Source organism: Nuphar pumila, chromosome 16 (assembly GCF_984573655.1).
Source record: "Nuphar pumila chromosome 16, dmNupPumi1.hap1.1, whole genome shotgun sequence".
NCBI classification, from domain to species: domain Eukaryota; kingdom Viridiplantae; phylum Streptophyta; class Magnoliopsida; order Nymphaeales; family Nymphaeaceae; genus Nuphar; species Nuphar pumila.
The window spans coordinates 39,997,367-40,024,939 of NC_143264.1; positions in this window are offsets into that span (position 1 = coordinate 39,997,367).

A 27,573-nucleotide genomic window follows, 5' to 3' on the forward strand; every position below is an offset into this window, starting at 1 on the left:
TAATTTCAATGTTATTTACATTTCACATTTTCCATTTTTGCAAAATTTATTTCAGAAAACTTTGGTTTCAAGGCCATAGTCTTGTTATCAGGGGTATTTTGGTCATTTTGACCTAAATTTCGAAATTTTAAATTCCAATTTCATAAATTTTCATGCATTTCATCATATTGTATTTGATTTATTTCATTTGATTTTCAAAATTCCAAAATTTACAAAAATTCTTTTAGAAAACCCTGATTTCAAGATCATCAGGGGTATTTTGGTCATTTTAACCCCAATTTCGAATTTTCAAGTTTATTTTCAAAATTTATTCATTATTTATCATATTTATATCAAAGGAGATATGAATTTGGGTTTGTATCTGAATAATATCTGATAATTTCTCATATTTTTGGATAAATTCAGAAAAACCTACATTTTTGTGCTAACCTTGTTTTCTAGTTTTGCAGGAACATCCAAGAAGAAGACTTAGTTATTTTCTTACTTTATTTTATTCAATTCAATGTAAAAATCAATGTAATATTTGGAATAAGAGTTACATTTCTGCTTAGAATAGGGTTGCATTGCATATAGTTTAATTTATGCAAATTTTAATATTTGATGTATGATTCATGCATATTTATTTCAAATTCACTATGGTTTACACGAATGGCACATGCACAAGCTCTTTTGGAGTTTATAAACTCGGTGGGATTCGTATTTATGGCCATAGTCAGAATATGAAGAAAACTAAAATTTATGATCTTCATATTAGCCACATTCAGCCTACACACTTAGGCTAACTTAAAAAAATGCACTGCATTTCTCAAAACTTCAAAAGGATTTTCCAATTCCTCAATTGAAATTCCCTTTCAAATCCATATTCATTCATTCATATTATTTAAATTGCATTGTTTTCAAACTCATTTTCCAATTTCAATTTCAGAAAATTCAGTTTTCTCAAGAATTTCCAAGTCTTTCTCAGGATCTGATTTTCTCAGAATTCTAAGTTTTCAAATGACATTTCAAAGCATTCCTAAGTTCAAACCAAGATTTTCCTATGTTTTAAACTTCTCAAATTTCAAAATCCCCAGTTTTCAGAAATCGATTTTCTCAAAGATCCACTTTCTTGAGAATCCATTTTCCATTTCAAGAATCATTTTTCAATGAATTTCCTGATTTTCCCATAATTCTTAAATCCATTTCCTCAGAAAAGCAACTCAAAGCTCAAAATCGATTTTCCAAAGTTCAAGTTTTCTTGAGAAATCACTTTCTAATTCAATTTCAGATTTCCAATGAATTTCAATGATTTTCCCGGGAATTCCATTTTCAAGCACTTTTCCAATCATTTTTCAAAGCATATTTCAATTTTCCAAAGCAAACATCATATTTTCTCAAACATTGCATTATTTTCAAAATTTCATAGCACAAGCCTGATTCTTTGTGCATTCTAGGAAAAATAGAGCATAATTTAGATATTTGAGTTAAGTTAAAGCACGTAATTGATCCTTGGTTCAATTACCCTTGGTAAAGGCGCCAGGAATGGTTGAACCTCGTACCGACAAAAGGATCCCATTCCACGAAATTTTCCCGCAAATTTTCAAAACGGAGGTGAGTTAATTTTTAAATCAATTTTAAAAACTTTGGTCGAGTTTGACTCACGAAATTCGTTCCTCTCTCGCAAGGGAGGGGAAAAATTTTGCGATGATAACAAGTTTGGCGACCGTGATGGGACCTGTCTTCGCCTGATCAACCGTGTGCTTGACTTAGTTCAATTATCAAAATCATGTTTTGCTAAATGTCAGCTTTTATTTTCTGATATCATGTGAACCTAGGAGCCTAGACTCGAACCCAGCTGACATGGATTGCATGTAGACTAGGCATGGTTTGGTAGGACCAAATTGAGGAGAATTATTCATGCTCACTTAGACTTAGGTCTAAAATACAACACTCCTCAATCTAGGATTTGTGTGGAAACAATGTTTGCTTCTTCAAAATTTTCAAAATTCTATCTCTTTAGGACTTAGAGCCCTCTGTTTGTCTGCATGTGCTCATGTTTTCAAAAACCACCCCACCTATGTCTACCCGGTCTTCACATTGTTGGGCTCTCTTCCAGAACCATAGTTCGAGACAGAGCCTCACAACTGGGCCACTTATTTGGGTTAACGCCCCCTTGCCACGTACCAAGGGCCATATTCCAACGTATATCGGCAGGCGCTCAAGGATGTTGGGAAAACACAAGCCTAGACCCGGAGATGAGTTTTATGCCACGTACATCGAGCCTCGGCTCGAGTATATCGGCATAGCATGATTGGACACAGTTGATCTGAGCCTAGAGTTAGGATTAGGGTCCTAAAGCTCTTTCAAAATCATTGCATTTAGAGTCAGCTTCATAGGGATTGTTGTATGTGCATAATTGTTTATGATTGAATATATGATATTCATTTTCGCCTTATTTTCTCATATTTTCCCAATTTTTCCAAAATACCGAACAATTTTCCAAAATACCTCATTTTCCATCTTTTGTGAAATATCTTCTTTTTCTCAAAAACCCTGGACGATTTTTCCAAATTATCCACCTCTTCCTCAAAACTCCAGGTGATTTTCCATTCTTTCGTTCCTCTGGACTTCGAATTTCCAGCTTTTATTTTATCCTTCCTGCAATTTTCAAAATTCTTGTATTTTTCTCAATGTTTAATTTCAATCTTCTTATCTTTCAGTCCAATGGCATCCAGTCAGCTTGACTCTGTTTTTCCTGAGGGTCACATTTCCTACGAGGTGCGATAAAGTCTTCCCGAGCATCGAGCTCTCAGCACTGGACCCTTCTTCTCCCGGTGGTACTACATTTGGTTCAAAAACTTCTCTCGTATGTTTCTGGACCATTTGAGCGATTGTGGGTTGGAACTGGCATCTGCAGTGAAAAAGTTGACAGTCAACGACAATCTGATTCATGCACTGGCAGAGCGGTGGAATCCGCGCACTTGCACCTTTTGGTTCCCATGGGGCGAGATGACACTATTGATGGACGAATTTTCAGAAATCATGGGACTGCCTGAGCCAGTCGGTCAGCCTGGAGATCCGTTAGAGCAACAGTTTCTGATCAATGTCAAGGGTCTGGACCCTAAAGATGTTGTGGCTCGCATGACAGAGCACAAGTCTTGGCCATTGATTGAAGAAAACAGAAATGAATACGTGAGCCTGATCGAGATCTACCGACAGTATGGAAAATTCGCAGAAGTCAGCTCGTTGTCCAAGACAGCTCGAGAGAGAATTCAGCATGCGATGATTTTGTGTACTGTAGGACTTGCTTTCTTTCCAGACGGACAAAATTATGTGGATGTCAGAATAGTTCATCTTCTGAGAAGATGGGGAAGTCGACAGACCAGCCGTCTCTCGATAACCATGGCTGCACTTGCCTTTCTATATAGAGGACTGACCCGCTTCACAATGGGAGAGTCCATCTTAGTCGAGGGATGTACCTATGCTCTTCAGTCTTGGTTCCTTCAGCATGTGCCGACTAGAGCGAGTTCGTTCAGATACAACGGCAAGGAGCTCCTTCCAGTGGCACGGTACCGATTCCTGATCGATAATCTGCAGGAAGAAGAAGTGGTGTGGGATTATTTTGATCGAGAATTGTCACCTCCCAGATGCACCTATGCATATGGCAAGAGATTCAAGCTGCTTGGTCCATTCTTCTGCGCCTACTATCATCCAGAGCTGTGTGTTCGACAGTTTTCTCAGAGACAGAAGCACATAGAGATGCAGCTGCTATCAATAGTCGTGCCAGAGTTTGACCTTACATCAGCACAGTGGTTTAGAACATACCATTCTGCCAGATATGGCTAGGACTCTTTTTTTACTGTTTCACTCTTTCCCAGTCCTCATGTCTCTGCTAGTTATAAAGAGTGGTGGCAAATTGTCTGTCCGCCCCCTCTTTCCCAAGTTTATTATTGATGCAATCGTGTTTTCCTTTCAATAAATAAAAAATCTTGCAAATTCTTCAATTCTTGGTTTGATGACCTCTCCTAGGTAACAAGGAATAATTTTCAGTTGTTTATTTTCTTTGCAAAGGAATGACAACGCAATTGTCGTAATCCCAGCGACGACTCAATCCCCAGTAATGGGATACTCTTTCAATTGTCTACCAAAATTCTCAACAAATATTTTTCTTCCAATCAAAACCTCTTTCAAAAGCCTATCCCTCAATTTTGCCCTGCAGAGAGCATTCGTGACAATCAATGGTTCAAACAAGGTTAGGGAAGAAAATTGCACCAGTTGAAGATATCACATATTCAACAAATTCGGGCGAGGAAATGGATTCCCCGTACTCGGGCAAAAATCAAGGGCAGCAGGTTGAGGATGACATTGATCCTCAAATGTATGCTATGTTCAAGAAAATGATGACCAAGATGTTGGCGGAGAAAGCAGAAGCTAGTGCAAAGCAGACCCAAGTCAAGCCAAAGGCTAAAGGTCATACAGTCAAAAAGCAGGTAAAAATGTCTAAAAAACGTGTCCAACATGTTGATACAACTGATGAAGAGGGATCAGCAGAGGGCACAGATGAAGAGTTTGAGACCCATCAGGCATTCCATAAGTCTACTCAGGGGCAGGGGTCAGCCCATAAATTCAAAGAGCAGTATGTCAATGACTCTAACCAGCCGCAGTTCAAAGATGTGGTCAGAATGCTTCGAGACCTGCAGGCCCGCGACAAGGGCAAGAAAGTCTTCACCAGCGAAGACTTCTACGATGGTTTGGATGGGGACGACAATCTCGAGAATCTCCCCAGAAAATTTATTAAATTCGATGGTTCTGGCGACCCCAAAGCTCATCTTGCCATGTTCTTCGCTGAATGCTCCAGATTCAAGCGAGACAACCGGGCACTTTTCCTTTGTTTCCCTCGCAGTCTGGAGGGAACATCAGCAAAATGGTACTCATAATATGTCAACCCGATCGAACTGAAAGAATTTGACAAGGTGGTAAACATGTTCATCGAGCGATTCCTCTTCAATGTCAAGGCGGTTCCTACCCTCAGCCATCTTTGCGGCCTCAAACAGAAAGAAGGTGAGAAGGCCCGAGATTTTATCCACCGATGGAGGTCAGCTTGCAACAAGATGAGAGACCCCATATCAGAGGGAGATACTCTATCCCTAATTCTAAGCAATTTCTCACAGCCCCTAAGAAGCCTCATCTCTATTGCACCATCAAGGACATTTATCGAACTAATAGAGTGAGCCAAATGGCTCGAGTTGAGCATGGAGAATGGTTTCTATGAAGGCTTCACATTTACCAAAAACAATAGTCAAACTGAGTAGAAAAAGAACACTCATTACACTCATTCTGTCAGAAATAATAATTGGAACCACTGTAAGGGGCAGAACAGAGATTTCTGTTATGGGGCACAAAGTTCCAACAAGAATGACCAAAAAGGCAAGTCAATGCTTCAATACAATAAGCCACTTCAACTAGAGCAGGGACCAAAGCCCCGACAAAAAGTGAAGCATGAAGGGTGGAGTTATGACAGGAAATTCACTTCACTAGACCAATCACTCGAGACTGTGCTCGAGTATATGTTGACCAAGGAGATGGTTAAACTGCCCAGGCTGGTCGATCCCCCCGTTCCGATGGGAAAATTCAAAGATCAATTCTGTAAATTTCACATAATAGTGGGACATAATACTGAGAACTGTTTTGTTCTCAAGAATATCGTTCAGGATCTCATCGACAAGAATCTTCTGGTAGAGGATGCCGAAGATAAAAATATGGATATTATGAAGAAACCCTTTCTCCATCATTCTACAGCGGTCATTTCTAAACAGCCTATTCAGCCATAGGAGCATATCAGGCCATGCTCTAAAAAAGATATGCAAGTCCAACATCAGATCCTTGTATTGCAGCAGGCTCGGTTCAAAGCTCAGAAGATGGACCTCATTGCAGCCTTCGGAAAAATGAAAGTATCTGACAAGCCCGCTGGGGTATCTCCTGAGGTGGCTAAAAGAATGCCATGGCTCCCCAAGCACTTTATTAAGCCCGCCCCGAAGAAAAGTGAGACATCTGCATCGAAGCCGATAACTGCATTGTCTAACGTCACAATTTTGGATCTAGCCCAAGCTTTCGCCAAGCATAAACAAGTGTTGGATGATTTATTGCGGAAAATCAAGGTGAAACCGAGCATAACTTATGAAGACATGGCCCAGATAGTCAATCAGGCCATGACAAATGCTCCGATCACTTTCTCAGATAAAGATCTCCCCAAGCCTCATGTATTTCACAACAACGCTTTGTATGTTGTGATTCGAGCCCGAGGAATGACGGTGCCTCACGTGCTGATAGATGGAGGCAGCAACCTCAACATATGCCCAGAAATGACAGCCAAAGCTTTGGGCATTAAAGAAGAAGAATACATCCCGGACCCAATCACCATCTACGGGTTCGATAATCATGGCCAGACAGCTAAGGGAAAAATCTTCTTAGAGATTTTCATTGACTACTCGGTCCATTGAGTTCTCTTTCATGTGGTCAATGTGCCGCCAACATATAATTTATTGTTGGGAAGACCTTGGATCCATAACACAAACGCGGTGCCGTCTACTCTGCATCAATGCGTTAAGTGGTCGAAAGGTGGAATGATCACAATAGTCTTGGGCGAGGATCCGGAGCAGAGGCTTGCACAACCCATGGTTCCCAGGCCCACTTTTACTACTAATATTCCTAGTATTAGGGGCATTGATGAGGTCAGTTTTGAAGAAAATTCGGGAATACTGCAGACGACAGAACAATCAGCGCATGCAGTGGCCATGACTCGGTGGAGAGGCCCACAGTTTTTCAAAATTGGAGGACGAATTGACTACAGCACATTTAAAGATCATCCATTGTTCTCCCAATTTATGAAGGCCAAAAAGAGATTTGATCTGTTAGTAAAGCATGGTTATCAGCTTTTTCAAGGCCTGGGCAAAAATGGAAATGGTCGTCTCGAGCCTGTAATTCCTCAGAAGGCCAGATTGGGCTTCAATGGCAGAAGATCTCAGAAGGGCACTATTTTTGTCAAAGGAATGCACTAAGGGCATCTGCTTGTCTTTTCATTTCTATTCTTTTGTTTCCACATTTGGGATGATATCCCATTTCATTTCAGTCATTGTCATCAATTCAATCTTTCAATAAAGTTGCAAGTTTTCTTTGTCTATCATGATGCCATTTGTCTCTTTACTTCTCATTATCAAATCTTTGCAAAATTTCCATTATTTTGCTCTTTTATTTTTCAAATTATTTTCTCAATAAAAGCAATTTGTTTTATGATGGGCGATTTTTCTGAATCGATTTATTCTCCAATTTTCAGAATGTCTTCCCGATCTATCAAGAAGCTCGTTCTTAATCCAAATGTTTTTTCGAAGCCAGCAGTGATTCGACAAGTCAAAATAAGGGCAGAATGCAGTCAGACTACAAAGCAGTCAGAAGAACCTGCAGAATTCGATTCGGCTCTTCAAGAATTACCAGAATTTGCATCAATTCAGAAACAAGATGAGCCATCATCCTTAGTTCAAGACCCGACTGAGGATATCAATATTGGATCAGAAGACGATCCCAAAATTCTCAAGATTGACAGCAGTTTGAGCCCATAAGAGAAAGAAAGGCTCACTAATTTTCTCAAGCAGCATGAAGAAGTGTTTGTATGGACGTATGAAGACATGCCAGGTCTGGATACTAAATTGGTTGAGCATCGCCTCGTCCTGAAACCAAATGTCAAGCCAGTTAAGCAGAAGTTGAGAAAGATGGATCCTCGAGTGGAGCAACAAGTTAAGGAATGTCTGGAAGACCTACTCAAAGCAGGGTTCATTCGAACCATTTACTACCCAGACTAGCTAGCAAATATCGTCGTTGTTTCCAAGAAAAATGGCAAAGTTTGAATCTGCATTGACTTTAGAGATCTGAATAAAGCGACTCCTAAGGATGATTATTTACTTCCTAATATTGATCTCTTGATCGATAGCACGGCAGGCCACTCCATGTTCTATTTTATGGATGGATATTCCGGATATAATTAGATCAAGTTGGCCGCTCGTGATCAGTCCAAGACATCTTTCACTACTCCTTGGGGCACTTTTTGTTATACGGTCATGCCATTTGGGCTTAAGAATGCTGGAGCCACTTATCAGTGTTCTATGGTCGTCATCTTTCATGATCAGATGCACAAAATCATGGATGCATATGTCGATGATATTCTGGTAAAATCCAAAGAAGAGGAAGATCACATCGGATCTCTCAATCAAGTTTTCAAGCCGCTCATTCTTTACAAGCTAAGACTCAATCCACAAAAATGTATTTTTGGAGTCGAATCAGGCAAGTTGTTAGGCTTTCTAGTCAGCAAAAAGGGGATAGAAGTTGATCCCGCTAAGGCCAAGGCTATCATTGACATGCCGCCCCCGACCAATCTCAAAGAATTGCGTAGCCTTCAAGGATGCATGCAATCAATCCGACGATTCATATCCAATTTGGCCATGAGATGTGAACCTTTCAATCATCTGCTTAGAAAAGGAGTGAAGTTCGAATGGGGACCAGAGTGTCAGCAATCATTTGAGCGCATCAAGAAATATTTGCTTAATTCTCCTGTTTTAAAGCTGCCAAAATTGGGGAAACCCCTGTTGCTATACATTTCAGTTAATCAAGTTGCTTGCGGCGAATTCTTAGCGCAATACAAAGAAGGCAGTCTGATAGAACATGCCATTTATTATGTGAGCAAAACCTTCATTGATTATGAGAAGAAATACTCTCAGATAGAGAAGACATGTCTAGCTCTGGTTTGGATGTGTCAGAAATTGAGACACTATCTGCTGGCATCTGAAGTCAAGATTTTATCCAAATTAAATCCTCTCAAGTACATTCTAGAGCAACCCTTTCTCAGTGGACGAATCGCCAAATGGCAAGTTCTATTGATGCAATATGATATGGAGTATGTTTCCCAGCAGTCTATCAAAGGCCAAGCAATTGCAGATCAATTGGCAGATTTTCCTCTAGCAGAGGATGTTAAAGCCGATGATGATTTCCCCGATGAGCGAATTTGCAATATTCAACAATCTCTAATTTGGAATTTATTCTTTGACGGTTCCAAGAATATGGCAGGCATAGGAATCGAGATTCTGTTAATTACCCCTGAGAAGGAGATGATCCCCTTTTCTCTCAAACTGGATTTTTAGTGCACTCGTAATATGGCTGAATATGAAGCTTTGATACAAGGTCTGGAAATTCTACAAGTCTTCAAAGTCAGAAGAGTGCATGCCTATGGCGACTCTTTGCTCGTCGTCAATCAAGTCCTAGCTGAATGGCAAGTGAAGGATCAGAATTTACTTTCTTATCAGAAGATCGTCTCAACTCTTGCCAACAAATTCAAAGAATTCCAACTTTTTCATATCAAGAGAGACTTTAATCAAGTTGCAGACAGTTTAGCCAATCTGGGATCCATCATGTCTTTCAAGAGCGAAGAATCTTGTCGCTCCTTTGAAATTGGAAGACTCGATCAACCTTCTTTTGTTCCAGTAGAGCAGATAAACCAGGCTGAGCAAAAGAAAAAGCCCTGGTATCATGACATCAAGAGTTTCATCGAGACTTCATATCATTCTGAAGGTTCTATAGGAAGTATTGTAACTTTCTATTATTCACTATATTCCTTCTTTATTGAAAGAAGTAGACCTCTGTGAAAGAGGGTGTGCCCCTTCTCTGTTGAGAGAAGAAGACCTCTGTGAAAGAGGGTGTGCCCCTTCTCTGTTGAGAGAAGAAGACCTCTGAAGAAGAGGGTGTTGTACTATTTATCCGGTAACTCGGATGTTATAGTGGAAAGCTCAAGTGGTTTGCTTGGGGACTGGATGTATGTCTGGGTTTTGACTGAACCAATATAAATTTTGTGTTTTATGTGTTGTGCCTTATTGCATTCTACTTTTAATTTATCGATCTATTTAGTATTTCACTATTCACCCCCCCCCCCCTCTAGTGGAATTTCAGGTATGCTTGGCAAGTCATCTGGAAAAACGTCTGAAAAATCTCGAACTACGTCCAAGTCTTCCAAGGGTGTAGTACTGGGGTCTATCAAAGAAACACTGGCCAAAAAGGCCTCACACTCCTTTTCTACACAATGGTGTGCCTTTAATGCCGAGATAAGTCGTCCTTTGCTCTCCTTTTTACATGCCTTGTACTCGAGTACAGGCTGATCAGGGCGAGCAAATTGAATGTGTCGCTCATGACAAACCATACAAGCGTAATGCTCATATATCCAATCTATGCCAAGAATTACAACATAACCGACCATATCCAACAGGATAAGATTGGCACAAAGGTTCTACCCAGCAATCATAACCTCTACTCAAGATAGATAGGTACGAGCGATAGAGCTACCACTCGAAGGTGTGATAACTTCCAGAGTATATCCCAAAGAAGTCGGCGTGACACCAATCAAATTCGCAAAACATACGGATACGAAGGAATGCGTAGCACCAATGTCAAAAAGAACTTTAGCATCAAACTTTGCAATAGGGATTGTACCTTCAATGACGTTGGCATCTTCTTGCAACTCCTCTCCAGAAGTCGTATATACGCATCCAGTAGCTTTCTTCTGACCTTGCGGCTGGGACTACTGGGGTCGCTGCTGCTGTGGTCCTCTAGGAACAGGGGCAACTCCCTCCTGAGCTGGCCTCATAGGGCAGTCTATAATGAAATGACCCTGTTTTCCACATCTCAAACATGCACCCGAGACTCTATAGCAGACTCCAGGGTGCCTCTTGTTGCAGTGCTTACATACTGCATAAGACTACGGTGCTGGTGTGCCGCCCTGTTGTCCCTTGGCCTTCTTTGCGGGTGGCGCCTTACTACTCTTCGGTGTTGGTCGAGGGGCCTTATTTCCATTGCCCTTCGACTTGTCGAAACGGCTAGGTTGAGTCTTCTTAGAAGACTCCCAGTCATCCTGCGTCACAAAAACATCGTTACGATCTATCGAGATTATTTTTGGAAAACCAAAAAGTTGGTTCTAGTTTTCCCCACCTGAAGTATTGTGGTCATCTCGATGACCTGGTTGAGGTTTTGAGGACGGCTGGTCAGCACTCTCGTCCTCAGACCATCACGTAAACTCTGCACATACTTCTTAGCCCGCGCCTCGTCAGTGGTATAAGTATGCGGGCAGTACTTCTCTAAATGTCAGAAACGTGTAGTGTACTCTGTCACCTTCATGGACCCCTGTCGAAGATCTAAAAACTCTTGTTTCTTACGATCACGCGTGTACTGGGGAAAGTAGGTGTCCATGAATATCGTTGTAAACTCCTCCCAAGTGAGGGCGCGTCGCTCTTCAGGCATGTAGCGTACCTCGCGTGTCATCTCCTACCAGCTCTTGGCATCCCCTTGGAGCCGATAAGTGGCAAAAGAAACCTGCCTCTCAGCGGGAACCTCAAGAATCTCAAAAATCTCACTAATGGCACAAACCCATTCCTCTGTTGCGTTTGGATCCTCCTTACCAGTGAAAGCAGGAGGGCTCAATTTCATGAAGCGCTTGTACGACGCCCCATTGGTTGAGACAGCTGGTGCCGCAATATGACCCTCATGCTGATGGCCTGCACCATTGCCATTACCTCCGTTGTTGGCATGGTTCTGACAATAGGCCGTCAGATTCGCGAGGGCTTCAAAAATGAAGTCCCTTTGAGCAGTCCAACTGGGGGCTGTCTTTCGGCCATCTAAAGACACACACATTGATTCAGATTACTTATAAGTTGGACATAAATCTAAAAATTCTCATTCATGTGACCCTATTAGATCTACGTTCTGATTCTTGCCGCATATATCAACAGAATTAATTACAGACGTACAATTTTCATAAGTCATCAAAACAAATAAAATGAAAGCATACTTACAGTGATGGTGGTCGGTTGGACGAGCTTTAAGCCATACTTTCCTTCTGCTCTGATACCATGTTTGTAACACCCCAATTTTTATAACCCGAAATTGGTGGAATTTTTTTTTTTTTGAAATACATTTAAATCTTTTAGCAGCTAACAACGGAAAAACACATTGGGCATAAAACTTGGCGTGCTACTTCAGATGAATGCTTGCAACCATATAATTATGGAATTTAAACTTTAACAACTAATTAACCATGCATGAAATAAAATCAAGTTTCCATAATATCCAAAATTTATCACATTTGTCATTGAATTGAATTGAAGTAAAATCAGAGTTCAGAATTCATGAAGCAGAGGAAAGGTAGGCTCAGTCCCCGTCGCAACCTTTCGCCTATGCACGTAAGTACCTACTCATTACCTGAAAATTTTTAAACCATATAGGGTCAGACAACATGTCTCAGTAGAGTAATTATGCTAAACTTGTAAGACAGAATAACAAGACAAGGATTTCAATAGAAATTTCATGGTTTAACATTTAATTTAACTTAAACAATCATACAACAAATCATGCATGTTTAGAATTTTCATATTTAACAGAAAAACATAAATTCATACATTCAAAATACAAAATGCATGAACCATTAAAATGCATGACTTACCATATGCAGAAGCTCTTTCAATGCATGCATATTTTCTTATCTTTAGTTACATTTTCTTAATTAGATGATGCATGTGATGCCAAATTAATGCACACACCATTTAAGTTATCACTTCTTAGCCCTGCTGATACGACACAGACAGACATTCTCAGATCAGGACCATGACACAGGACATGTTTTACATACAGGGATGGCTTTAGCCTGGCCAGGTCCATTCACTAAGACGGGGTGAGGGACGTTAATACGAGAGAGATTCCCAACACCTTTCAACCCGATGCATCAGTTTTTCCTCATAAGTACTATAACCTCTACGCTGCAGTCTAATGCAGAGGTTTTTCCCCTAAAATCGTGGGAGGGGAGGAGCAACCTTCCGTGCCCGTAACAAAACTTGCCCCACGAAGTTTTGTATCACCTGCTATTCTCCAAGCAAGTATCTTGAGTTTAATGTCACATGATTACTTGATTACAGTCATACTTTTTATGCAACATCAAACTTAAACCACTTTATTGTCATGGATGCATTCTTATAAAGCATTGGACAAAGTCATATAATTAAACTTGTAACAGACATTTGAGCACATGCGTAGCATAAACATCTTATTCATTTTCACACATCATAATGCATATGCATGTACATGGCCAATGCAACAAGGAGAATATATATGAACATCCATATCAATGAAACAATCATATCATCATGATATCATGGACATACATGTAGTTAACATATTTTTAGAATTTAAAACATAAACTTGTATTCATTGGACCTTTTGATCCTAAATCTTTAAGGTGTAACCTTCCATTTAAAATTCATGTCATAATCATATAAGATTACATAAAATCAGACCTGCATAATCATTCACATAATGCATACCAATTCTATAAAGAAATTGAATAAAAACATATATACTATGCACCCTTTGAGCCTTGATTTATGAATTTGCCCTAATTTTTCTAATTTCATAACTCTGTCCGACTGGTAGAGAGCTCACAGAAACTTTTTGGCTCCATGAACAGAGCTGAATTTTTACAATATATAGGAATTGTTGTTAGCTATCCATAGCCGCAAACCGTTTGTAAAAACTTTTCCGTATGAGGGAGTTATGCATGTTTTACTACAGACCTATCAGTTTTTGTTTCGACTGTCACAGAGACGTGCTCGGTCCATGAACAGAGCCCACATTTCTACAGTAGATGTACAATGGAGTTAGCTTTCCAACGCAATAATCCTTTTGTCAAAACTTTTCTAGACGAGGGAGAAACAACCATTTTACTAAACGGAGATCAAGTGGAAAACCTGGAATTTCGAGATTTGCATTTGGGTGAATCAAACCGAGTCACCCGAATCCCAAGAAAAATTAAAAGAAATAGGGAATACACATGAAATAAAATTCCAAAAATTCTAAAATATTCACAGTAGATGAAACACTTCATAATCTATCAATCTAAACTAATATTTGCATAAAAATCATGGAATAAATCAAATACAAATATATTTTACGAATCTATTTCTAAGAAACCGATTTTTATGATAAACCCGATTTCAAAAATGGTTTTCTTTAGGGGAAAACGTGTTTTTGCCATGGATCATTAGATCTGAGTCAAACCCACGGTTAGGAGGGTTTGATCATGATCTAAACTCATGAAAAAGCATCAAAATCCATGCCAAGAACTCCGTTCTTGCAAAAAAAGCATAGAAACCCTACCTTTTGTTGAAAAAAATGTATTTCTTGATGGATGAACGGTCCTTTTTGCTCGATCCACCGATCAGATCCTCCTTCCAGCAAGGTGAGGACCTTAGATCTCCTCACCACACCCCTTGAGGTCTGGATCTTTCACTCAAGAATCAAAAGAAACTCTAAAAAGAAGAGAATAGGGAAGGGAAAGAGAGGAGAGAGAGAAGAGGGTTTTTGGGGGAGAGCGAAGCTCTCCTTTTTTTTCCAGCACAAATGAAAAGGGCATGGGCTATGGGAGGGTTTTATAACCCTCTCTAAGTTAGGTTATGAGCTGGAATTAATTTCAGCCCTTGATTAAAGCATGAGGACCAATGAGAGCCCTTAATCTCCCTATTTGACTAGTTAAGCTTTAAATAAGCTTGAAAATCACTAGGCCTTTAATTTCAAAATAAATTTGAAGTAAGATGTCACATAGGATGGGACGGACCACCTATTGGCTCCTACTAAACTAATAAAATGGGTTTAAGTTATAACAAAAATCTATTTTATTAAACTATAATTAACAAAAACATAGAATTCCAACAAAAATTGTTTTTGTTTTATACAACCACAAATCATATAAAATGTAAAGACATTAATTATCCACTAATTACAACTTATTAAGCATATTAATATGTATATGTTCACAACCTACTTTTGTTAATTCATATTATTTAATTATCTTTACTTAAAGAAAATTCAACATTTTCTTTTTAAGAGAGACATTTTCAATTAGGCATCACTTAGGATTTTCTCAATTATTCAAACCGTGTAGGGTTTATATTTACTACAATTCAACCTTATTAAACCCCCTAAGTCTTACAAATATACTCGAGCATTAATTTTTAAAGAAATTAGGGTTCTATATTGGCACGAAATTCAAGACATTTCACAATGCTATAGAAAAGAACTTAGAAGTTTTCGGATATTACATAAACATACCTCCTTCCTTTTCTTGTTCTTGAAATTCCTTTTTCTTTTTTTTTTGTTAGCTTAACATATAATATATTATGTGTACTTAATATTTCATAAGACATTATATATTCCTTGTATCCTATATTAAGAGGGAAGGTTTGGTCGACCCCCTTTCCATTTTTGAAAATTTTCAACTTGCTTGCATGGCAAGCAAGTTGACTAGGTAAGTTTCTTCTTCTTTTTTGTTAATTTAAGCATAGTGTATAACATATATATTATATATATTGCATAGTATAATACATATACTTTAGGCTACGTAAGTAAGGAAGGGGGTGGGTCAACCCCCATGGGTTGGCCTCCTTTCCATTTTACATAGAAGTCAACTTGCTTGCTTGGCAAGCAAGTTGACTTGGTTATTTTTTTCTTTTTCTTTCTTTTCTTTTTCCTTTCTTTCTTTCTTTCTTTCTTCCTTGGTCCAGCCTCTTCTTAGGCCCTTCTAGAGCCCTCTAGGATAGATGCCCCCTTATGGGGCTTTGTTTTTAAAAAAGAAAGTTTGGAATTTTCCCTACCCCACTTGTTATTTGGTAAGTTTACTTTTAAACCTTTATTTTCAAGTTTTCTTTATATACTATTTTTGTTTTTTGATTTAAAGTTTATATTGGAGTGCCACATAGGATGCGATGGCCTACCTATGGACTCCTACCAAATTATATGATTTAATTAAATTTTGAATTCCATTCCACTAAATAAATTCTAAATTAATTCAAATTAAATTCAAATAGAACTTTATAAAAATTCAAACATGAAATTGTATAAAATATAAATAGATAAATTTTAAGTTAGGCATAACATAATTAAATTCTATTTACAAATTTTTGAAATTTCATATATTTAAATTATTTATTTTAATTATCCCTTACAGGTTAATTCGAATTCCTCAAAAATAATTTTTGAAAAAATCAAACTCAATAGGGTTGATGAAACCCTTGGGCATGTAGGGTAATTTTTTCCATATTTAATGTTTTTTCTAAATCCTACAAACCCTATAGCACAATACTTAAGTCAAATTATCATTATGAAATTTCTCTTCTAAAAATATTATTTTCTCAAAAATGCATTTCGAAAAAAAATTCTACTAGGGTCGGTAGGACTCATTGTCGTTTTGAATATTTGATTTGATTTTAGTTTTGTATATTAGATTTCAAACTAAATTCAAATTTATTGAATTCACATTGCATATATATCAAGTTATCCTAAATTTGTCTGAAATCTCATTCGACTTTATTTCGATAAAATTTATCAGTTATTTTATTAAATTTTTATCTTTTCCAAAAATTTGATTTTGAATACGAATTTCACTTAAATAAACTCAAATAAACTTTAATTTTTTATAGGATGTTTTTTATATTTTATTTTCGAATAATTTATATTTTTATACTTCTTTCTTATAAAATTTATCATTATTATTATTTTATTCATTAAAAATATCCTAAAGAATTTGCAGGTATTATTTTTAGATTCGATCGAAGGGTCCAAATTCAAATTCAACAAAATATACAAATTATTATATATTTCAAACTTGAATTAACATTTAGTTAAGTTTTAATTTAGATTTGAATCAAACTCAAATCTAATTATAATATTCGATATATATTTATTAAATCTGAATTCGAATTCAAATTCAAATCTGATTCAAAATTGAAACCCTGATTCGGAATAAATTCTCAACATGGAATTTATTCTGAATCCTGATTAATGCTTGAATTATAATTAATTTTTTATCTTAATTTTGAATTATATTTTAGCCTTAATTCAATGTTATTTCTCATAAAACATAAAAAATTTGCAGTTTTTGCATCCTTCCCTAAAAAAAATGTTGTTCATAAAATTTCACTAAGGCCATTTATCGGTACAGTTCTTAATGTTTTATGTTTATTATTTATTTGTTTAATAACTATAGAAAATTTATGAGTATTACACACATGGGGTGATTTAAACAATGCATGAGTTCTAGGTCCAACGATGTATGAATGTATGAATGAATGTGTGTTGTTTTGATTAGTCTTACATAACCATATGGAAGGTGTTGACATCGGTATACTACTCGACCGATAGGGCAAAGACCCGTGTTGTATCCGCACGACTAAGCTTAGCTCGAGAAACTCTCTGTTGGATTTGTGGGATACAGATATGCCAAGTCTTAGAGACTTGAGTTTTTTATCATGGCTCGAAGGAGACTTTTATGAAATATCCCAAGTCGTGGAGACTTGAGCTTGGATATTCCAAATTGTGACCCTGATGAGGCTTTCGCGATATACGCTAAGTCATAGAGACTTGAGCATCGTTGTTGTGAACTGTAGCTCTAAGTGGCTCCATGTATTTTCACGAGTTTATACTTGATTTGAAGTTGAATGCTTTTCTACCAGACCAACAATGGTTTTGACCCCGTTTAATGGAGAATATAGGTATTAAACCTATAATGCGATATCCAAAGCAATGCGTGTAAGACCCTCAAATGTTTTGAGAAAATTATTCAATTTATGGTAGAATTTCAAAGTGTATGTATAAGCCTATATATCCATGTATATATAGGTGTATGTATGCGTACATATTCACACACACACACACACACACACACACACACACACACATATATATATATATATATATATATATATATATATATATATATATATATATATATATATATATATATATATATATATTCTTTTGAATCGAACCATCAAGATTTTTTTTTTAAAAAAAAGGGCTTAAACCCATTTTATTACAAATTTGTACTTCGAATGTGGTTTATGAAAATTTTTAGGTTTTATCAAAAATTAGGAAGGATACTTTCAAAGATCAAAGCATAACTTCAAAAAAAAAAAAAAGAAGAGGTTTTTTTAAAAGAGCCAAAAACAAAATTTAACAAGTTAAAAAGAGGGTTTTTGAATTTTTGGAAAGGTTGGGACACAGCCAACGTCTCCCTAGGGCATGGGCTCACTCTAGGGTGCAGCCCATGCCACTTTGAAAAGACTCACAAAAAAAAAAGAATGAAAAGTCAAAAAGCTTTAAAAACAGCCCGAATTTAAGGAGGAAAAGGGGTGGGGGCGTGTTCAAGATGGACCGTTTATCTCTCCCTCTTAATCCCAGTCATCCATTGCAACCACAAGCTTTATAAGGCTTTGGAAAGGGGAAGGAGAGATAAACTTCAGCCGATTTGGCCTCTCTCTCTTCTCTTCTCTTCTCTTCTCTTCTCTTCTCTTCTCTCCTCTCCTCTCTTCTCTCTCCCTCTCCCCCAAACCGTGGACTCCATCAAACTACCTTGGGGCTTTTGTGTAGAGCTGGGTACCAAAAAGGGACTCCTCTCTACACTCCAAGCTAAGGGTAGAATCACGTTCTCCTCCTCCTTTCTGAAAGCAACGTGAGTTTATCTCTTTTCCATTTTTAGCATTTTCGTTTCTTTTCTTTTGGAAAATGCATGCATGCCATGATCAATGCCACGAAGCCTAGAACCCTTCTTGCATTCGATGAAATGCAAGGGGTTGGGAAAATTAGATATTTGGCATTTTCGTTTTCATTTTTGCATTTCCACCCTTCTTGTGCACACATGCCACATTCATTTGCTTTTTTGTTTTTGGTTTCTTCTGGTTTCCCCATAGTGGTTGGGCTCACACAGCCTCTTCATGGCTGTGTAGAGCCCCAGCTAAGGGGGGGGAGAGTGGGGTAGGTGGTTGGAACGCACCCTTGCTGCTGGCAGCAAGGGGCTGTTGTTCCAGCACCCCCACCTCCTTGGGTTTTTGTTGGGTGGCAGCTGACTGGGAGGGGTGGAGGCTGCACCTTTTCGCTTCTTCCTTCTTCCCTTCCATCACAGTTGCAGCCCCTTTGCTGGGTTGTAGGGGTTCAGACTAAGGTCTGAACCACTCGGTTCAGACCTGGTCTGGCTGCAGTAGGTGACCCAGGCCAACCACACCCGGGGCCCCTCTCCCTCTCTCTCTTTTTCCTTCCTTTCGCCCCTTCCTCTTTTCTTGCAGCGCTGCAGCGCTTGGCTGCATGCCAGGCGGGTGCTTGGGACTGGCCAGCACCCTATGAAGGTGTTGTGTCCGGGTCTTTAGCACCCGGACCTACTCCTCCCTGCAGCTACAGCAGCCCCGATGTATCGGGCGCCCTGTTGTAGCCACGACACGCATAGTGGTCCAGCCCAGCACGGCCCAGCCTGTGCACCCTATGTGTCAGGTTGTGCGCCAGGCTGGCAGCATCACCTCTGGTCAGAGCCACCCTAGCTCAGACCAGAGTGTGGTCGTTTTCAAACCCGAGCTAGTCTTGTCCCACCTGGACCAGACCTAGCAGCACCCGATCTCAAGGGTTGGGTGCCCGAACAGTCACTATCCGGGGCAATCTTTTGCAGGTCGCACGACAGCACCGCGCTTGCCCTTCACCTATTCGCCTTTCCACTCCCGGTTGGCGGTCTGTTAGGATGTTACTGTGCAGCCTGCAATAGGCCCAACCCCTAGCATTGGGACAGCTTCCCGGTGTGCAAGTGAGGTTGCAGCCTCTACCGCAACAGTTCAGCTGTGGGCAGCAGGTCTGGTGCCTTAGCACCCATTTTTCTGCGCTGCGAGTGTGTGCTGCCTTAGCACCCATTTTTCTGCCGTTATGGCAACAGGTTGCTCGTGTCTCATGGCAACCCAATACTGCCCCATTTTCCTAGTTTTTGGCAATATGTTTGGTGGCTTTTGTTTCGCGCACAAGTGTGGCATGTGTAAGGCACTTTTGTTGGGTTTCTCTTTTGTGCTTGTTACGTCATGAACCTACTTATGGAATGCATGTTTCTCGTAATTTTTGGCTGTATATTTTTTCAGCCACCGTGACTGCAGCATGTGGTCCCTCGCATCAATACTAGAAAGTGTATGATTGACGCACAATCGCCACTATTCAAATTCTCACAAAGAAAAGCATACCAATGTAATTCTCGCAAATATATTACGCAAAGTTGACGCACATCACTCGCACATCATGACACATGCATGAGAATCTTTGTTAAAATGCGTAAGAGTGATGGTGAAGCAAAAAGAGAGTGTTGCGATTATGCAAATTGCCCTTGTATTTAATAATGCCAAATACGATGCAAAAAGTCTTGTGATATAATGCACAATTGCAAATGCTTAATTTATCATAATTGCAAATAATATGCAAAAATATGTAGTTGGCTTACGTATCGAACATTGTTGCCTACTTACACTTTGCACTTGCACATGATTGACACAAATACGATATGAAATGTATGTGACATGTGTAGTTAATGTGAATTACATCTTAGCATGTGTGCAAAATTTATTGAAACATGTTTTGATTAAGTTAAAAATTTTACACACTTTGGCACATCATGTCACTGGACTAAAACATGTTGAATCAAGTTAGTTTGTATATCAAGTGTTTTATTTTACAAAAAAAGTTTCTATCATGCAATAGATGGTTAATGAAATTACGTGCATTTATAGTTGACACACGATGCACACATGACCCTTGGTTTCTCCCGAATGAGAAAGGGGACATGGACATCACAGTAGGGTTGACACTTATTTTGCATAATTGGATGCTTGTTTGAAACTCTGTGGCAAGTTGTGTTGGGCATTGGGCCCTTTTTCATGAGAAAAGCACACTTGTGCTCATCTTGTCATAAACCCCTAAATAATGTCGGTGTGATGATCACCTTCATATGCAAAGAGCTCTTTTGAGGCCGTGTGAGGCTAGAGCATGTGAATGGGTGGGCTAGACCATGAGTGTTGTTCGTGTTTCCCTGCGAGAAACACAAGGTCAAATGAGCCTAAGTACCTTAAAATAAGTGAAAGTCTACTAATTGAAGCCCTAATAAGATAAACTGCTCTATTACCCATTCACAAAATGATCCACCTTGGAGAGGGTGGATGGTACAGCCCTGAGTGACCGGTCGATTTCATGAGGCATTTAAGGAGTAAAGACGTCCTTTGACCTCCAGTCACTCAGAGTTAGGGAGGTCGATGTGACCTATTAAGGTGCCTCAGCTACTGCAGTAGTGTGGATTGCAATCTGTTACCTATGTGAGGTTTTCTCTCGGTCACGATCCACCCGCATGAGGTTTACTCGGTCTGTAGGTACCCCGGTTATCACATAACATAGAATAATAAACGCCGATGGTATTTTTCATAGAATGTGAGGTTCCTTTGTGTACCCAAAGGAGTAATCGAGACAGAACAGTTAAACTAACTTGCTAATTATTAATTTATGAACTTATGATTAGGTCGTAGTTAAATTCTTAGTTGTTTAGATATTGAGGTTCATTGCCTTGCTTATAGTTCTTTACTTGTTATAGTTGCACTTAATTAATGATTTCAAATGTTTCTTACTGTTCCATCATGCTAAAGTTACTTATGTCGATATGATAATTAGCCTTGTTGATATTTGCATCAATGCCATTACTGCCTTGTTTTTCCTAAATGTATGGTTGAAGATATCACCTCACCAACTCGCAAGAGTACTGACTCTGTTTCATGGGGATACAGGTAATGACTGCTATGGTGTGGTCACGATGACTGCACGACAGAGGCTTGGGACCCCCACTTTGGACTTGCGCGGTCTTGGTAGTAGTTTTGGGAAATCCTCAATTTTGGTTTTGAGAGACCCCTTTTGTAAATGAGTTTATGTATATCCTTGGTCTCATTTTGTAAATCAAATGTGGAATAAAATGTTTTTTTTGTTATTCATCCTGTAACCCGCGCAAATTTTTCAACTGATTTCCCTTATGGTCTTTCAGCTTATATAATGTTTTCAAAAAAAAAATCCTCTAAAAATCCTAGGATTTTATAAGTTGGGATTTTGGGGCGTTACAGATCTTGGTATCAGAGCAGTGTTTAAAGTGTGGTTCAAGACTCTATGTGCTTCGTCCATTGCACTGTAAGTATACTTGACTTAGTAATCTTAGTGTTTCCTGCTTGATTATTGATCCATGTACTTGTTATGTATTGTTGATTTCTGCTTTATTTAGTTTACATGCATACTTAGAGATGTGGTTTGTTAGTTGTCGTCGGGTGTGAGTCATGAAATGATTCTAGAAGCCCTGCATGACTTGGTTCAAGGTGTAGAAGCCCTGGACCGAGCTGTTCAATAAATAGTATAAAGTGCTCAAGTGATTGTGAATCAGGCACCCCCTTGTGCCAGATGTCGGTTAAAACATGTGAGACAAATTTGTCCACATTGACTGAATGATTGCCCTTACTGTGGCCTCAGAGAGCATATCGAGATTGAGTGCCAGCGTAAAATGGGCGACGAGATCAGGAAAGGTAATGTCGAGACCATGGAAGACATAGCTTCTAAGATCAGTCAGGCACTGCTAGAAGTTGACCCTATGGGAGATTCACACACTTTGCCAAATTCTCCCCAATACACGCCTGCTTCCTACTCTTACTCGATTTCTCCTCAATACATGCCAGCTCCTCCTCTGTCTCCAGTGTAGAATGAAATTTCTAGCATACACTCTGAGATAGCTCGACGTACTTCATCGAATTCCCCTGAGTACACACCAACATCTCCTCCTCGTCTGAAGCAGAGATGGTATGGGAATCAGAATGACTATCGGGACCTTTACACTAGTAGGGAGTGAAGGGGATCGCTTGATATGAACATTTTGTTAGAACACTGAGTCAGTGTTTGTTTTTGTTTCTGACATGGTTGGATATGATTTTGTAGCCCTGTCATAGTAAAGAGGGTATTTTGGCTTGATATGTAATGAAATGTGTGCATCTTTTGTTCTATGAATAGAAAGTGTGTTTTGGAGTTGTTCTTTCGCTTATACAAGTTTTTTCTTGTTCAAGATGGTGTGGTTGTTATCGTCGCAAAATTTTTCTTGTCTTCCCTTCCTTGCGAAAGGGAGAGGGAAACGCTTTCGCGATTCAAACTTGACCGGATTTTGGAAAATGTTTTGAAATACTCGCCTCCGTTTTGAAAATTGCGGGAAAATCCATGGGATGGAGCTCGACCTGTCGGTACGAGGTTCGACCGTTCCTGCCGCCTTTAACAGGGGTAATCGAACCAAGGACCAAAATTGTGCTTGACTTAGTAAAATCATCGAAATGGTGTTCTATCCTAAATGCACAGAGAATTCAGGCATGTGCTATGCAATTTTGTAAAATGCAAGTTGGAAAATATGATGTATGCTTAGAAAACATTTGGAGTTGAAAAGCATTTCTCAGGAAAAAGATGGAAATCAATCTCTCAGAAAAACTCAGACGAAGAAGGTTTGAAATCTCGGGAAAGTTTATAAAGACTTAGAAAATTTTGAAGAAGTGAGAATCTTGAGAAAGTTTAAATGAGAATCTCGGGAAAATTTTGAGAAAGTTTATAAAGACTTAGAAAATTGAGAATCTCAGGACAATGTTGAGAAAGATTAGAAAGACTTGCAAAAATGAGAATCTCAGGAAAGTTTTAAGAAAATTTATAAAGACTTGGAAAATGAGAATCTCAGGAAAATTTTGAGAAAATTTATAAAACTTGGAAAACTATGAAGAAATGAGTATCTCAGGAAAATGGGAAGAATTCCTGAGAAAAGATGATCATTTGAAAAGGAAAGCATTTGTCGGGATAACTCGGACTTTGAGAATTTTCTCAAGGAAATGATAGAAAATTTATAGAAAATTCTTTGGAGAAAGAAATTCAAAACTTAGGAAGTTGAATTCCTGAGAATCTTGTCTTTTGAAATGTTGGAAAATCAACTTGGGTTCTTGAGAAAGATGAAAAATTCCTTTTGAAAAGAATCTTAAGAAAATAACATTTTCAAGAAAAATCATAGGAAAACTTTGATTTGGAAAATCCAACTCCGAATATCATCATAGTTTCTTGAGAAAATCGATTCCATGAAGTGAAAATCTTTTGAGAAAATCATGAGAAAAACAAATGATGCAGATGATGTGAATGAATGAATGCACTTTTGAAAATATTTCTGAAAATTTTATTGGAAAAATGTGGATTAAGCCAAAGTAAATCCTTCATATATTCTGACTGTGGCCATGAATATACTCAGGGTTTATTTGAGTTAATTCACAATATTTTGAAAACATTGGAAATATGAGGTGCATTTTCAAGATAGCCTAAGAGTGTAGGCTTAATGTGACTGGTAGAGAGATGATGGATCTGGGTCTCATCCATATTCCGACTAGGGCCGTAAATATGGATTCCACCGAGTTCATCAACTCTCTAAGAGTTGGTGCACGTGCCATTCGTGTTCATCCACGGTGAATTTTGAAAATTTGAGATATATGCATCATAGAATCAGGATATTACTGAAATCAAACTATATGAGATGCGGCCTAATCTAAGCAGTAAAAGTAAATCTTATTCCAAGGTTTACATTGGATTGTTACATTGCATAACATAAAGTAAAAGAAAATTGAAATGGAGCCAAGGAATCTGCATCTTCTAGATTTTCCTGCAAAATGAGAGTTAGTACAAGATAACCAAGGGAATGGGTATATATATACTATATACAACAAAGATATACAGGTAAATATAGAAATACTTGAATTTATGATAAATGATATATGATATATGATAATAAAGATATATTTGCAAAAAGTAAAAGAAAAGAAAAATATGTGTGATAACCAATGCACATGAAGGGATATATATATATATATATATGTATATATATACATATATACATATATATATACATATATACATATACATATAGATAGATATACATATATATTGATATATATATACCTATAATAAGAAAATATACACATTTAAGGGAAATTCTATATAATGGGTAAAATCAGGAAATACAGGTATATACAGTTTCTGTAGGGGATTTTACACAGCTGTAATTCTCAAATTATAATGTATTTTTCAGTGAAACTGGGTATGGAGCTTCCCCATATACCAATAACTAGGCCTGCCAAAGATGGTATATAGATCATGAACGGATATGGATATATCTGTTCATGAAGGTGGCTGATTATCAAGACTGCACACCTGCAGAAAAAGAGATGGATAAGGATAACAAAGATGATCCTGTAAGTGATGGCTGGGAAGGATGATAGGTGGAGGTTGTTAAGACATAACACAACGATAGTGTTGGATCGTACAAAGTATTGAAATATAAACCTTGATGATGCTAGGGGTTAGAACCAGATGGATAAAGTTGATGATGGTTGGGCATCAAAAACAGGAAATAACAAAAAGGAGAAGAAAGAAAGAAAAAAAAAAATGATCAAAAGAATGCTGTCAAATGAAAACCATGCTGTAAAATGATTACAAGAATGTAAAACAACATATAGGACATTAAGAAAATGATCAAAAGAATGGAAAACAGGGAAAACAAGAAAATCGTGGAATGAAATATAGGAAATTGAAATTGTAGTCAAATGGCAACAAGACATCGGATCAACTATTGCAACAATACATCAAAATTGTAAAAAAAAATACAAAACAGAAATGTAGGCTGATGAAATCATACAGGCATTGATGTCCAGACATGGCTTCATCAAACAGAAAATTTTACTCTTCAATCACATAATTCAGATGGTGAGGTCCAGCCATAGTTTTATCAAACAGCAACTTTCAGCATTAAGCTAAATATCACTTCATCACATAACTCAGATGGTGAAACTGAAGAAAAGGAAGACTAAAAGTAAAACTGGATGCATCGAAGGAATATTTGGCATCCCGTAAATATCATCCATTGAGCATTACTCAATCAGTAAACGATATTGGCTGTGGCAAAAATAAGCAGAAAAAGGTGAAGCTGTAAAAAGAATGCAGGGATTGACCGTAATCTTATTTGCTGCAGTGAGATTAGTACAATGGTGGTTCATTCATGCAGCAACTACCTGAGAATGCTTAACTTACAAATGCACTGTTGTTTTGTTTTGCTGCTGCTTCTTGCTACGATAAGTAGGAGGGAGACGCACTTATGGATCTTGTACCCCACACGATCTATAGACAGCAAAAAGAAGCAGGTCCCTTGTTGCTGGGCTTGTGTTTCCTCTGTTCCAAATGTTATGCATAAAACAGATTGGGGGTCGACTTTTGTAGTTGGGCTGAAGAAATGAGCAGCAGCCGTTGGAGATCTCCTGCTTTCAATGGATTTTGTAAACGGCAGGAATAAGTGGCTCTCTGCTGCTGGGGCTTCTGCTGTATATCCTGCTGATAGGCTGAAGAAGAGGGAGACGTTGGCTGGTTCTTCAGCTGGGCTGAAGAAAGAGAAGTCCTTCACGCTGGATGAAGGAAAAGTGCAGCAACAAAGGTCTGTTTTCAATGGCTGGGCTGAAAAATGGATGACAACGTTAGGCTAGATAGCAGTAGGCTGTGCTGGAATGGAGAAACAATGGTTCCCCTGTGGCTGGGTTAAAAATGAATGACAACGTTGGGCTGGAGGAAGGTGGGCTGAAGGTAGGTGATATTCAAGCTGGACCTCCTGTTGGCTGGGCTGAAGGATATGCAGGAAACGATGGTGGGTGGATCTTCAATGGGCTGAAGGAAGATGGGTAAAACGTCTGCTGAGTCTCCTCTGCTGGTAGGCTGAAGAGGATGCAGAGCCGTTGAAATGTCTGGTGGCTGGGCTGCTTTCCTGCTGTGGCTGGACTGAAGAAGGTGGAAGATGGGCAGCCTCCTGTCTGGAGTTTCCTGTTGGATTGTGGATTGAAAAGGGGCATCTGCGGCTGAAGATGGGGTGAAAGAAAAACCACCAAAACCTGTTGCTTCCTCTGCTGCTGGAAAGAAACGTCCTGCGAAAACCCAAGAAGACCAGAAAATCACGATTTTTCCTCCCTCCCTTCAATCGGTCCAGCCCCCTTTTTAAAGATTTTCCTCCTGTCTCAAACCCCAAAAGCTCTCTTCCCCCCTTTTTCCATCGGCTACCTCTCCCTTTCTTAAAGAATTTTGAATCTCCTTTCAAAAAGAAAACGCAGCCCCTTTCATTTATGAGGTTCCGTTACCTCATTTTTTTAAAAAAATTTGAAATGGCCGTTTCAAGAGAGGCGCATTCCCTTTTTTTTTAAATTTTGGTTTTTATTTCCCTAAGTTTTAGGCAAAATCAAATCTATTGCTTTAGGGAAATTCGGCTGTGCCATTTAAGGCTGCCTCTTTCTAAAAAAAAATTTTATTTAAACAAATAAAAAGAAATAAAAAAAATGAGAGGCTTTTATGGAAATGCCACCTCAACCCACTTTTAAAATCCTTTTGAAAATAAAGTTTTGTTTTGTTTTTGAAAGTCTTTTATTTTCAATTAGGGTGCCACATGTGTGTGTGCCCACTAACTTTTAAAAATAAAAAAAAATAAAAAAAATAAGTAAATAAATAAATAAGTATTGAGAAATGAAAAAGACAATTTTGCAAATTGGTATGAACTCCAGGTGGGCCCCGCTTGAGAATAAACAACTTACCTGAGGGTCTGAGTAT